This window comes from Hyla sarda, chromosome 5 (assembly GCF_029499605.1).
Source record: "Hyla sarda isolate aHylSar1 chromosome 5, aHylSar1.hap1, whole genome shotgun sequence".
Lineage (NCBI taxonomy): Eukaryota > Metazoa > Chordata > Amphibia > Anura > Hylidae > Hyla > Hyla sarda.
Window position 1 is genome coordinate 232,034,069 of NC_079193.1, and position 14,205 is coordinate 232,048,273.

Genomic DNA, 14,205 nt, shown 5'->3' on the forward strand with positions numbered 1-14,205 from the left:
AATGAAGGTAGAGGCATACAGTATATTGTAGAAATCTGCTGAAAATGGTTTCGCTCACGCCGCGGTTGACTCCCTTGTTCTGCTGATACATTGGAAAGGGCAAGACTTAAAGCATACCTTTTGTTTAAGGTCACTGTTCTGAATAAGTTGTCGTGTTTGTACTTTAAAGGAAAACTGTCACATGTTCACTCCCGCACTAACCAAAAGTATTGACGGATAGTGCGGGGACGCTGATTCATATAATCTCTACCTTGCCTGGATCCGTTCGCCCGCAATCTTAGTTTTGCTATATCTGCAAATCTGGCTGTAAGTGGCACGGGCGGGGACTTCAGAAGCCTAGTGGCACTGTGACGTCAGCGCCGCCCGTCTATGAATATTCATCCCCCCTCCCTTTGGCTCTCCCTCTCCCTGCCGCTCCTAACTGGTCTTCAGGCCCCCCATGCCAGTTACAGCCATATTTGCATATATAGAAAATTTAAGATTGCGGGTGACCAGCCGGACGGATCCGGGCAAGGTAGGAATAATATGAATCAGCGTCCCCCACACTATCCGTCAGTACCTGTGGGTAGTGTGGGAGTTAACATGTGACAGTTTTCCTTTAAGAAAAGTACTATTGTCTGACATGCATATGACACTTCCAGTTTTCCTTCAGCTAGTGGGAGGAACCTAGCCTCTTTGATGACACACACATAGAAAAAGAGGTTCTGCTCTTCTACATCTCCCTAAGAGGCAGCCTCAACATGGATGACTTTATTGTGCAGTATTGAGCAGTCTAAGCTAGGAATCAAGCACTGGGTTGAAGGGAATCTGTCATTAGTATCACCCTAACTAACCTGTTGGTAGTGAGTTACCAACAGGTAAAAAAATACTTACCAAAGATCAGGGATTAATGAAGAATGGGGCCACGGACAGAAGATCAGTAAATATGATTTTCCTCAGTGTCACCCCCATTGTGACCCTGTAACAACAGTTTAGTGCGGGTGATACTGATGACAGATTCCCTTTAAGACCTAATACTCACAGTAAATTTGATTATTGAATAAACAGTGTAGTCTCTATGCAGTCTCAGTTTCCTTCTGACGCTTAGTAATCATGCCTCTCTTTCATTTCCCTTCTCTTCCTCTCCTTTTGAGGACAAAACATTTTTCTTTGATAGGATATATTGCAAAGTTTCTTACATTGGCTTGTACTTTTGATTCATACAGAGTTTGTTAATATGACAGTGACTTTAACAAAAGCGACATGACTTACAAGTAAAAATAGCAGCACAGGTTTCTGATGCCTCCTGGTCAGAAAAAAAAGCTGTGAAACTTTTTTTTTTTAACTTTCTTAAAGTAGGCAAAGAAGCTCCCCATCTGCGTGCCCTCTGTAGTCATCTGTCTGCCTTGGCTAATATTCTCCAGTCATATTTCAAAAGGGTATTCATATGACAGAAAGGAAAAAATACAAGAGGCCAGTCACCGCATACTGTGCTTCACTTTATTGTCTTTGTGCATAAAAAACGCCAGCAAGGCAGTACATGATGTGAGGAAGGTGCTGCAGTACAGCGACTGCAGCGCTTTCCTGGCTTCATGTCCTGCCTTGCTGGCGTTTTTATGCGCAAAGACAATAAAGTGAAACACAGTATGCGGTAAGTTGCCTCTTGTCTTTTTTTCTTTCTGTCATATGGATTTATTTGTTGGCTCCTAAAGATTGAGCACCTCTGCAAGTTATTTCTTTTTTCACCTACTCCAGTCAGTACGTGGCAACAGCGGTATACCAGAAGCGATATTACCGTGGCTGTGCCAACTTCTATATGTACTAACTTGATATTTCAAAAGGGAACTCCAATACTTAAAAACATATCCCCTATATAGAGGATAGGGAATAAGTGTCTGATCGCGTGGGGTCCGATTGCTGGGACCCCCCGCAATCTCCTGCTCAGCACCCCAGTTCTTTCAATGCACCGATTAACAACTGCTTCGTGCACAGAGCTGTGTCGACCACTGCTGAGTGGTGGCCGACATGCCCCCTCCATGCATCTCTATGGGAGAGCAGGAGATACAGCGCTCGTGTATCTCCAGCTCTCACACAGAGATGCATGGAGGGGACGTGTTGACCTCAGCTTCTGATGCTTTGTTTGATGTAAACTCCTATGAAAATGTAGTGTGAATTTTGTGCCACATTTTACCGTGTTTTCATTAAATCTATATTTCTTTAGCCACCCCACATGGAGTATTAATCTAGGCAAAAGCCCAATAAATAAATATGGCCCTGTAATAGCTGCTGTCACCAAAATGATCTGAGTATTTGGGTGTTTCAAAGAACAAAACCTATATGGAACTAAAATAGTTTGTGAATGAGGCCTTATTTTCATAAGAAAACAGTTTAACCACATCAACCACACATATATCAGGTATCTTTATCTAAACTGTGGCATCAGGAAGAAGAGCTTTGCAAGTATACAAGAACCTAGGGCAGTGTTTCCCAACCCTTTTAGCTCAGGGCCCCCTACGGGAAAGTTTTCTTTTTGAGGGGCATCCTACAATATCATTTTTGACAAAAGACAAAAAATGTTTAAATGAAGCAATGTACAATTCCTAAATATCTGTTAGGTATGCAAATTACAGTGCTGCTTTATGCAGTAACTCACAGGTGAAACCTTCTCTGATCAGAGTCCTTCCCTATCCTTTATTATCTCTAATAAATCATGGCGATTTCTTCCAGCCACATCTTTTCAGCGACACAAACTGTCAGGCCCAAGGCCTGATTATTAAAATCCTATATGTGTATTATAATTATAACTGTGTCATGTATTATCCAAGCCATGGGTGAGGGGTCATTCAGACGGTGTATCCTTTGTTTTTTGTGTATTGCATTTTATTGGGGGTCTGGCTGCTTGGTATCTCCTTTGAAGTCATGCACCCTGGTCCCATCATATAATCAAACAGATAAGGGGTCAGGAAGAGAGATGCCCCACCTGGTGGGATCAGAGGGGAGGGGAGGGGGATTGAGTTTCCCTCCAAAGAAGCAGAGATAATATTTAAACAATGCTAGACTCAGGTCGTTCAAGGCTGTGCCACAAGCTGACAAGACCATCCTAAGAACAGCACTCTCATGGACTGCTATATCATCATGCTGTAAGAACTTCATCTTTTGTTTTCTGAACTTGTCTTGCAAAACTCTTTTATATATTTTTGTACCTATATGTCATTTGTTCCTGTATTTATATATATATATATATATATATATATATATATATATATATATAGCACTGTGATACCTTTTATCAGATTAAATGTTTAATTAATCAGCTCTGGTCTTTGATCTCTAAATATATGAGCTCACCTTTCTGAAGGCAGCTCTGGTGGAAACATGTTTATCTAAGGGTTAATTTGGTGACTTGCTGGGACTAGTAGTGGATACCCAGAGGTCTGGCGGCTTTAACCCTTGCACCATCACACTCTCTCTAATGTCTTGGCTGGACCGATAGGGTGTGATCGTGACACAAACATCTAAGGCTCCACATTTTTCCAGCATCCTCCTCCACTTTTCCCCTCAAATGCATTCATCCTCCCCAAATGCATCCAATCCCCCACACACAAATACCTCCAGCCTCCCCACATACACACACAATACCTTCAGCCTTTCCCACACATGCACACAATGCTTCCAGCCTCCCTCCCCACACATAATGCCCTCAGCCTCCCCATATAATGCCTCCAGCTCCCCCACACATAGCCTCCAGCCTCCTCCATACACAATGCCTCCAGCCTCCCCTACACACATACAATGCCTCCAGCCTCCAGCTTACCTTCTTATTTAAAAAAAAAATCTTTTTATTGAATAAAAGCAAGAACAATACAGAAGATGATAATTGACCTCGACAGTCAGAAAAGGTGATGCAGAGATATCACAGCAGCATAATATTTCTCACTCTATCCAGAACAGTAGTAATATACCAAGTGATCCATAAATGGGGGGGGCAAGTAATAGCATTCAGACTGCCTAAAATGAAGCATTTTTTCTTAGGTAGGGGGTGGGTTGGGGGGGGAGGGGGGTGCAGGGTAGAAGGGGTATTGAAGAGTATATTAGACCATTAGTAAAGATCGAGGAGGTGCAAATCAATATAAAACAAATATATTGGTCCCTCAACATACGATGGTAATTTGTTCTAAACGACCCATTGTTTGTCGAATCCATCGTATGTTGAGGGATTCGTGCAATGTAAAAAGTGCATTTAATACTCACCTGTCCCCGCCGCTCCGGACCGCGTCCTCCCGATGCTGTCCCAGGGGCTCCCGATGCTGTCCCGTTGCTTCGGCGTCTTCTTCGGGATCCTCTGGCTTCTTCCGCATCTTCTCCGATGTCCGGGCCTCGCTTTCTGGTGACGTTATTACGTTGATGTGCCGGGACGGCGTGTGCACAACGTAATAATGACGCCGGAAAGCAAGGCCCAGACCCCGGAGAAGATGCAGAAGACGCCTGAGGATCGCGAAGTGGACCCAGAGCAGCGGGGATAGGTAAGTGACCTGTCCGGGATGCTTAAACTGCTATACGACAGCAGTTTAAGCATTTTGCGCTGTCGGATAGCAGTTAATGTGATGGCACCGACATATAAAAGCAATGTATGTCGATGTTGACATCGACATGCGATGGCCTCTGAGAGACCATCATATGTCGATTTGATCATATGTCGGGGCCATCGCATGTCGGGGGGTTACTGTAACTGTAAAAATAAAACAAAACAGTGCCTTATGTCCCATCAATAGTACCAAAATGTCATGAGTAATTCAGATGGGTCATCACTCAAAAGAATATTACTGTACAGCGCATAGGGTATGGTAACCAATGCATGGAATATGAGTAAACAGGGGTACATACCAGAACATACACTGATTTGATTGTCGTAAGATATAAGGATGAGAAAGACAATTTCTGTGTGTGTGTGTGTGTGTGTGTGTGTATGTCAAGCTGATTATATGTAGGTGGGTTCTAGATGGACGATAATTGTAGGGCACCCAAGAAACCTCTAAGACTCTCTCGACAATACCATTTGGTATAACGAAAATGTTTTATAATATTATCCCTGTCTTCTGTCTCTGGGAGTGAGGAAATAATTTGTATTCATTTGTGGAAAAAAGATTTGGCAGTGCATTCTTTGTCACATAGTGCAGAGAGCAGTTCAAGGTGAAGTATGTCTCTCATATCGTTGATAACATCTTGTGTGGTAGGAAGTGTGGCGCAACCAATGTCTCAGTAAGTTCCTAACTGCTACTAGCAGAAAAAGATGACTTGCTTTATCTATCCTTGGTGGGTCAGGCAAATCTGGGTCCCATTCCGGATAACAATGAAAAAGGAAAAGAAGTGGAGCTAATGGAAGCTACTTATACCAGATTAGCTGAATCTGATTTCTTATGTGGGGCCACCATTGGGTTACTTTGGAACATTGCCACAGGCAGTGCCAAAGACCTGCCTGAGGAGTGTGGCACTTAGGGCAGGATGTAAGATAAGTAGTTTGTAGTTAATGTAATGTAGCATAAAATGAAAATAAAAGCATACGTGGCTCTATGGATAATACGCCAGTGCGTTTCTCTCAGAGATTCATTGGTGGTGGCTAACCTGACAGATTTTAAACCCTGTAATAATTTATCAGTAGGGTACGGATCATGTAAAAATTATGGCAATCTCTGAGCGAATTCAGTAGGAAGACTCTTTAATGCTTTGTAAGAATGTGATAGAGATAGATAACTGTCAGGAGTGCCTATAATGTGGTCAAACTCATGAGGTGCATCAACCGTGGAATAAGTTTTGACTAGCGATCTCAACCCTGAGGAAATCTGATTATACACCCAAATATGCGACTCAGCTAGAGAGTATTTACTCTGAAGAGTCTCCCAAGTGAGAAACTGTCCCGATACAGAGTAAAGCAAATCTCTAAAATGAAGTACTCCCTTTTGTTTCCTCTGCTGCTACAATATGTTGCCTGAATTGAATGGAAGGAAAGGTACATCCCATTGAGGGAAATATTTTGAGAGGTAGAAAGGCAGTCCATACATTTTCCTACGTTTGCTTGCCATGCCGCAATAGTATCAGAGAAAATGAGGTTATGTCTTATGTGTACAGGAATCTGAAAGAGTTTAACATGCAGCAACGCTGTAAGTGACCATGGGGAGGCCAAACTAAATTCAAGCATATCATTGTAAAAGTTAGCAGTGGTAAATAACCAGTCTTTCGTGCAGTGCAGCTAAATTATATAAGCTTATATCAGGCATCAGATAGCCCCCTAATTCTTTAGGCAAGCAGAGGGTTGTATACGCAACTATAGGTCATTTGGATTGCCAAATAAATGTAGTGAAGCTCGACTGGAGAGCTTTGACGTTATCATGGCGAAGGAGCAAGGGAATAGTTTGTAGGGGGTACGGGAGTTTAGGGAAGGTGACCATTTTGAGGAGAAGCATTCTCCCTCCCGCATAGAGCAGCAAATTTTCTCATCTCTGTAGTTCAGCCATCATTTTATTAATAACTGGAGGGAAATTAAGCTTATAAAGGGAGTGGGTGACCCTACCAATTTTAATACCCAGATAACTAGATATGGCACCAAATTGGCAGAGAAAGGAGAGAATATGCAGAATGTGTGTCATAGGGGAGTCATAGCAAGCAGCAGCGGTAAAAAGGAATCCGATCCTGGCGCTCACTCGTGCGGCTGCTGAGGAATTGAGTCAGTAGCCGGTGATAAAGTAAAAGAAACACTTTATTGGAGACTATGCAGTGACTACGTGTTGCGAGGGGACAAGCTCCCCTCTTCCTCAGGTCCAGTCGTCCTGGACCTGAGGAAGAGGGGAGCTTGTCCCCTCGCAACGCGTAGTCCCTGCATAGTCTCCAATAAAGTGTTTCTTTTACTTTATCACCGGCTCCTGACTCAATTCCTCAGCACCCGCACGAGTGAGCGCCAGGATCGGACTCCGTTTTACCTCTACTGCTTGCCACACACAGACCGTCCTGCCAGACCGGAGGATCCGGACAGCACACCGTGGATTTCCACCTACCCACACTAGTTGGGCTCCTACAGCTACACTATAGGTGTTTTGCTCTCAGCATAACACCACTAGGTGAGTGCATTACAAATGCATGTTTAACCTGCCTTAGTGATTGAGGATAATGGCACATAGACAGGCGCATTGTCCCCTTTTTTTGTCTTTCATACTTTACTGCATAGGGGAGTCATAAAATTAGAGCGTGTCGTCCGCAAAGCATGCTATGCGTATCTCTTTGTCACCTTTCATGATTCCCGATAGAGGTCCTTTTGTATGATATGCTGGGCCATCGGCTCAAGAGCAAGGTTAAAAAGTAGGGGAGAGAGTGGACAGCCTTGGCCCGTCCCCTTTGCCAAGCAGAAGGGAGCAGAAAGGTGTTCCTAGAGATGTATTCCAGCTTGGGGGTTCATATACATAGCAGTGAGGTGGCTACAAAAGGAGCCTCTAATATTTGCTTTATCTAGTACCATATCCAGCCAGGTCCAGTCAACATTATCAAAGGCTTTTTCAGCGTCTATTGTGACAAGTGCTGGGACCTGGCTGGAATATGGCTTCCTCAAAACCGCATCCTGTACCGCTAACACCGTTCGCAAATTAGTCACTGCAGATGTGCCTTTTACAAAACCCACTTGTTGTCTGCCAATGAGATGCGGTAGTATAGATGCCAGACGATCTGCTAAAATCTTAGAGACTAATTTAATGTTGACGTTAATGAGGGATATGGGTCTATATGAGCTGGAAAGGGCGGGGTCCTTACCCATCTTGTGTATGACTTTAATATGAGCAAGGTCTCCTGTTTTGTCGAAAGTTCCTGTGTCTAATATGCGATTATATACAGCCAATAGTGTGGGAGCTATGTCCGACACCAGAGTTTTATACACTGATAGAGGGTAACATTAGGGAATCAAGAAAAGTTTTACCTGCCTCAACATTAAACCCAGGACGCAGCTCATTTGCACCTTAAGGACGCAGCCCTTTTTTGCAAATCTGACAACTGTCAATTTAAGCATTAATAACTCTGGGATGCTTTTACTTTTCATTCTGATTCTGAGATAGCTTTTTTGTGACATATTCTACTATATGTTAGTGGTAAATCTTTGTCGATACTTGCATAATTTCTTGGTGAAAAATTCCAAAATGTAATGAAAAATTAAAAAATTTAGCATTTTTTTTTTTTTACTTTGAAGCTCTCTGCTTATAAGGAAAATGGATATTCCAAATAAATTATATATTGATTCACATATACAATATGGCTACTTTATGTTGGCATCATAAAGTTGACATGTTTTTACTTTTGGAAGACATCAGGGGCTTCAAAGTTCAGCAGCAATTTTCTAATTTTTAAAAAAATTTCCAAAATCTGAATTTTTCAGGGACCAGTCCAGTTTTGAAGTGGATTTGAAGGGCCTTCCTATTAGAAATACCCCATAAATTACCCCATTATAAAAACTGCACCCCTCAAAGTATTCAAAATTACATTCATAAAGTGTGTTTACCCTTTAGGTGTTTCACAGGAATAGCAGCAAAGTGAAGGAGAAAATTCAAAATCTTCATTTTTCACACTCGCATGTTATTGTAGACCCAGTTTTTGAATTTTTACAAGGGGTAAAAGGAGAGAAATCACCCTAAAATGTTAACTCAAGTTCTCTCGAGTAAGGAAATATCTAATATGTGTATGTCAAGTGCTCTGTGGGTGCGCTAGAGGGCTCAGAATGGAAGGAGTGACAATGGGATTTTGGAGCCCCTATGGTGCCAGAACAGCAAACAAAAACAAAAAAAACGGGGTACAGTGAGCCGTAACACCACACAGGTGTTTCATGACTTTTCGTTAAAGTTGGATGTGTAAATACTTTTTTTCTTTCACTAAAATGCTGGTTTTTCCACAAATGTAACATTTTTACAAGGGGTAATAGGAGAAAATGTCCCCCAAAATTTGTAACCCCATCTCTTCTGAGTATGGAAATACCCCATGTGTGGACGTCATGTGCACTGCGGGTGCACTACAATGCTCAGAAGTGAAGGAGTCACATTTAGCTTTTGGAATGCGAATTATGCTGAAATGGTTTTTGGGGGTCATGTCACATTTAGGAAGCCCCTATGGTGCCAGAACAGCAAAAGAAAACCCTTCATGACATACTATTTTGGAAACTACACCCCTCAAGGAACGTAACAAGGGGTAGAGTAAGCCTTAAAATCCCACAGGTGTTTGATGACTTTGTGTTAAATTCGGATGTGTAAAGGAAATTTTTTTTCTTTCACTAAAATGCTTTTTTCCCCCCAAATTCCACATTTTTACAAGGGGTATTAGGAGAAAATGCCCCCCAAAATTTGTAACCCCATTTATGGAAATACACCATCTGTGGACGTCAAGTGCTCTCCTGGTGCACTACAATGCTCAGAAGAGAAGGAGCGCCATTGAGCTTTTGGAGAGAGAATTTGGTTGGAATTGAAGTAGGGGGCCTTGTGCTTTTACAAAGCCCCGTGGTGCCAGAACAGTGGACCCCCCAACATGTGACTCCATTTTGGAAACTACACCCCTCACAGAATTTAATAAGGGGTGCAGTGACCATTTACACTCCACTGTACAAAATAAAATTTTTCATTTTTACGGACCACTGTTCCAAAAATCTTTCTAAACACACGTGGCCTTCAATTTCGGACAAATTTTCTCTCCAAAAGCCCAATGGCGCTCCTTCTCTTCTGAGCATTGTAGCTCACAGGCAGAGCACTTTACATCCCCATATGGGTATGTTCTTAAAAACAAAACTTGTAGAAGTGGGAATACGCCCATGAAATCTTGCTGGGTGATGTGTGGGGAAGGTTATAGCAAAGTATGGAAAGGAGCTCTTCTCTATGTGAATTGAGATCCGCGCTGGAACCGAAAGTCCCAGCTTTCCTTCTCCATAAAACACTCTCCTCCAGTCCCCCACACAAATTGCTTACAGCCTCCCCCCACAAACAATGCCTCCAGCCTTCCCCTCACACACACAATGCCTTCAGTTTCCCCTTACACACAATGCCTGCAGCCTATCCCCACACAAACAATGCCTTCATCCCCCACAAAATACCACCAGCCTCTCCACCACACAAACAATGCCAACAGCCTCTTCCGACACAATGCCTCCACCCTCCCCCCCACACACACGAACACACAATGCTTCCAGCCTTCCCCACACACACAATGCCTCTAGCCTTTTTTCCACAAAATGCCTCCATGCCCCCAGCTATACACACTCCCTACCTCTAGTCTACCGCAAATATCTCCAGCCCCCCACACACAATGCCTCCACCCTCCCACGTACACACAATGCCTCCAGCCTCCCCCATACACACAATGCCTCCAGACCCCCACCGTACACCCCACAATTGCCTTTAGCTTCCTGCAATTATCTCCAGACCTACACTATTGCCTCCAGACTCCTCCCCTTCCCCCCACAATTGGCTTTAGACCTTTATCCCCTACAATTAGCTCCAGACTCCCACAACTGGTTTCAGACATCCCCTCTACCCACCACAATTGGCTCCAGATTCCCATCTTTCCCCCACAATATGCTACAGACCCCACTGTACCTCAATTTGTGTTACACCGAGCGCTCCGGGTCCCCGCTCCTCCCCGGAGCGCTCGCTTCACTCTCGCTGCCGCAGCGCTCCGGGCAGCACCACTGACCCGGTGCGCTGCGATACCGTCTCCAGCCGGGATGCGATTCGTGATGCGGGTGGCGCCCGCTCGCGATGCGCATCCCGGCTCCCGTACCTGACTCACTCTCCGTCTGTCCTGTCCCGGCGCGCGCGGCCCCGCTCCCTAGGGCGCGCGCGCGCCGGGTCTCTGCGATTTAAAGGGCCACTGCGCCGCTGATTGGCGCAGTGGTTCCAATTAGTGTGTTCACCTGTGCACTCCCTATTTATACCTCACTTCCCCTTCACTCCCTCGCCGGATCTTGTTGCCATTGTGCCAGTGAAAGCGTTTCCTTGTGTGTTCCTAGCCTGTGTTCCAGACCTCCTGCCGTTGCCCCTGACTACGATCCTTGCTGCCTGCCCCGACCTTCTGCTACGTCCGACCTTGCTTCTGTCTACTCCCTTGTACCGCGCCTATCTTCAGCAGTCAGAGAGGTTGAGCCGTTGCTAGTGGATACGACCTGGTCACTACCGCCGCAGCAAGACCATCCCGCTTTGCGGCGGGCTCTGGTGAATACCAGTAGTGACTTAGAACCGGTCCACTAGCACGGTCCACGCCAATCCCTCTCTGGCACAGAGGATCCACCTCCTGCCAGCCGGCATCGTGACAGTAGATCCGGCCATGGATCCCGCTGAAGTTCCTCTGCCAGTTGTCGCCGACCTCACCACGGTGGTCGCCCAGCAGTCACAACAGATAGCGCAACAAGGCCACCAGCTGTCTCAACTGACCGTGATGCTACAGCAGCTACTACCACAGCTTCAGCAATCATCTCCTCCGCCAGCTCCTGCACCTCCACCGCAGCGAGTGGCCGCTTCAGGCCTACGACTATCCTTGCCGGATAAATTTGATGGGGACTCTAAATTTTGCCGTGGCTTCCTTTCTCAATGTTCCCTGCACTTGGAGATGATGTCGGACCAGTTTCCCACTGAAAGGTCTAAGGTGGCTTTCGTAGTCAGCCTTCTGTCTGGAAAAGCTCTGTCGTGGGCTACACCGCTCTGGGACCGCAATGACCCCGTCACTGCCTCTGTACACTCCTTCTTCTCGGAAATTCGAAGTGTCTTTGAGGAACCTGCCCGAGCCTCTTCTGCTGAGACTGCCCTGTTGAACCTGGTCCAGGGTAATTCTTCCGTTGGCGAGTACGCCGTACAATTCCGTACTCTTGCTTCAGAACTATCCTGGAATAATGAGGCCCTCTGCGCGACCTTTAAAAAAGGCCTATCCAGCAACATTAAAGATTTTCTGGCCGCACGAGAAATCCCTGCTAACCTACATGAACTCATTCATCTAGCCACTCGCATTGACATGCGTTTTTCCGAAAGGCGTCAGGAGCTCCGCCAGGATATGGACTTTGTTCGCACAAGGCGTTTTTTCTCCCCGGCTCCTCTCTCCTCTGGTCCCCTGCAATCCGTTCCTGTGCCTCCCGCCGTGGAGGCTATGCAGGTTGACCGGTCTCGCCTGACACCTCAAGAGAGGACACGACGCCGCATGGAGAATCTCTGCCTGTACTGTGCCGGTACCGAACACTTCCTGAAGGATTGTCCTATCCGTCCTCCCCGCCTGGAAAGACGTACGCTGACCCCGCACAAAGGTGAGACAGCCCTTGATGTCAACTCTGCTTCTCCGCGTCTTACTGTGCCTGTGCGGGTATCCGCCTCTACCTTCTCCTTCTCTACTATGGCCTTCTTGGATTCCGGATCTGCAGGAAATTTTATTTTGGCCTCTCTCACCAACAGGTTCAACATCCCGCTGACCAGTCTCGCCAGACCTCTCTACATCAATTGTGTTAACAATGAAAGATTGGACTGTACCATACGTTTCCGCACGGAGCCCCTCCTAATGTGCATCGGATCTCACCATGAAAAAATTGAGTTTTTGGTCCTCCCCAATTGCACTTCCGAAATTCTCCTTGGACTACCCTGGCTTCAACACCACTCCCCTACCCTGGATTGGTCCACTGGGGAGATCAAGAGTTGGGGCCCCTCTTGTTCCAAGGACTGTCTTAAACCGGTTCCCAGTACTCCCTGCCGTGACCCTGTGGTGCCTCCTGTAACCGGTCTCCCTAAGGCCTATATGGACTTTGCGGATGTTTTTTGAAAAAAACAAGCTGAGACTTTACCTCCTCACAGGCCTTATGACTGTCCCATTGACCTCCTCCCGGGTACTACTCCACCCCGGGGCAGAATTTATCCTCTCTCTGTCCCAGAGACTCTTGCTATGTCTGAGTATATCCAGGAAAATTTAAAGAAGGGCTTTATCCGCAAATCTTCCTCTCCTGCCGGAGCCGGATTTTTCTTTGTGTCCAAAAAAGATGGCTCTCTACGTCCTTGCATTGACTACCGCGGTCTTAATAAAATCACTGTAAAAAACCGCTACCCCCTACCTCTCATCTCTGAACTCTTTGATCGCCTCCAAGGTGCCCACATCTTTACCAAACTGGACTTAAGAGGTGCCTATAATCTCATTCGCATCAGAGAGGGGGATGAATGGAAAACGGCATTTAACACCAGAGATGGACACTTTGAGTATCTGGTCATGCCCTTTGGCCTGTGCAACGCCCCTGCCGTCTTCCAAGACTTTGTTAATGAAATCTTTCGTGATCTCTTATATTCCTGTGTTGTTGTATATCTGGACGATATCCTGATTTTTTCTGCCAACTTAGAAGAACACCGCCAGCATGTCCGCATGGTTCTTCAGAGACTTCGTGACAATCAACTGTATGCCAAAATGGAGAAATGTCTGTTTGAATGTCAATCTCTTCCTTTCCTAGGATACTTGGTCTCTGGCCAGGGACTACAAATGGATCCAGACAAACTCTCTGCCATCTTAGATTGGCCACGCCCCTCCGGACTTCGTGCTATCCAACGTTTTTTGGGGTTCACCAATTATTACAGACAATTCATTCCACATTTTTCCACCATTGTGGCTCCTATCGTGGCTTTAACCAAAAAGAATGCCAATCCTAAGTCATGGCCTCCTCAAGCGGAAGACGCCTTTAAACAGCTCAAGTCTGCCTTTTCTTCGGCTCCCGTGCTCTCCAGACCTGACCCATCTAAACCCTTCCTATTGGAGGTTGATGCCTCCTCTGTAGGAGCTGGAGCGGTCCTTCTACAGAAAAATTCTTCCGGGCATGCTGTTACTTGTGGTTTTTTTTCTAGGACCTTCTCTCCAGCTGAGAGGAACTACTCCATCGGGGACCGAGAGCTTCTAGCCATTAAATTAGCACTTGAGGAATGGAGGCATCTGTTGGAGGGATCAAGATTTCCAGTTATTATTTACACCGATCACAAGAACCTCTCCTATATCCAGTCTGCCCAACGGCTGAATCCTCGCCAGGCCAGGTGGTCTCTGTTCTTTGCCCGATTTAATTTTGAAATTCACTTTCGGCCTGCCGATAAGAACATTAGGGCCGATGCTCTCTCTCGTTCCTCGGATGCCTCGGAAGTAGAGCTCTCTCCACAACACATCATCCCCCCTGACTGCCTGATCTCCACTTCTCCAGCCTCCATCAGGCAA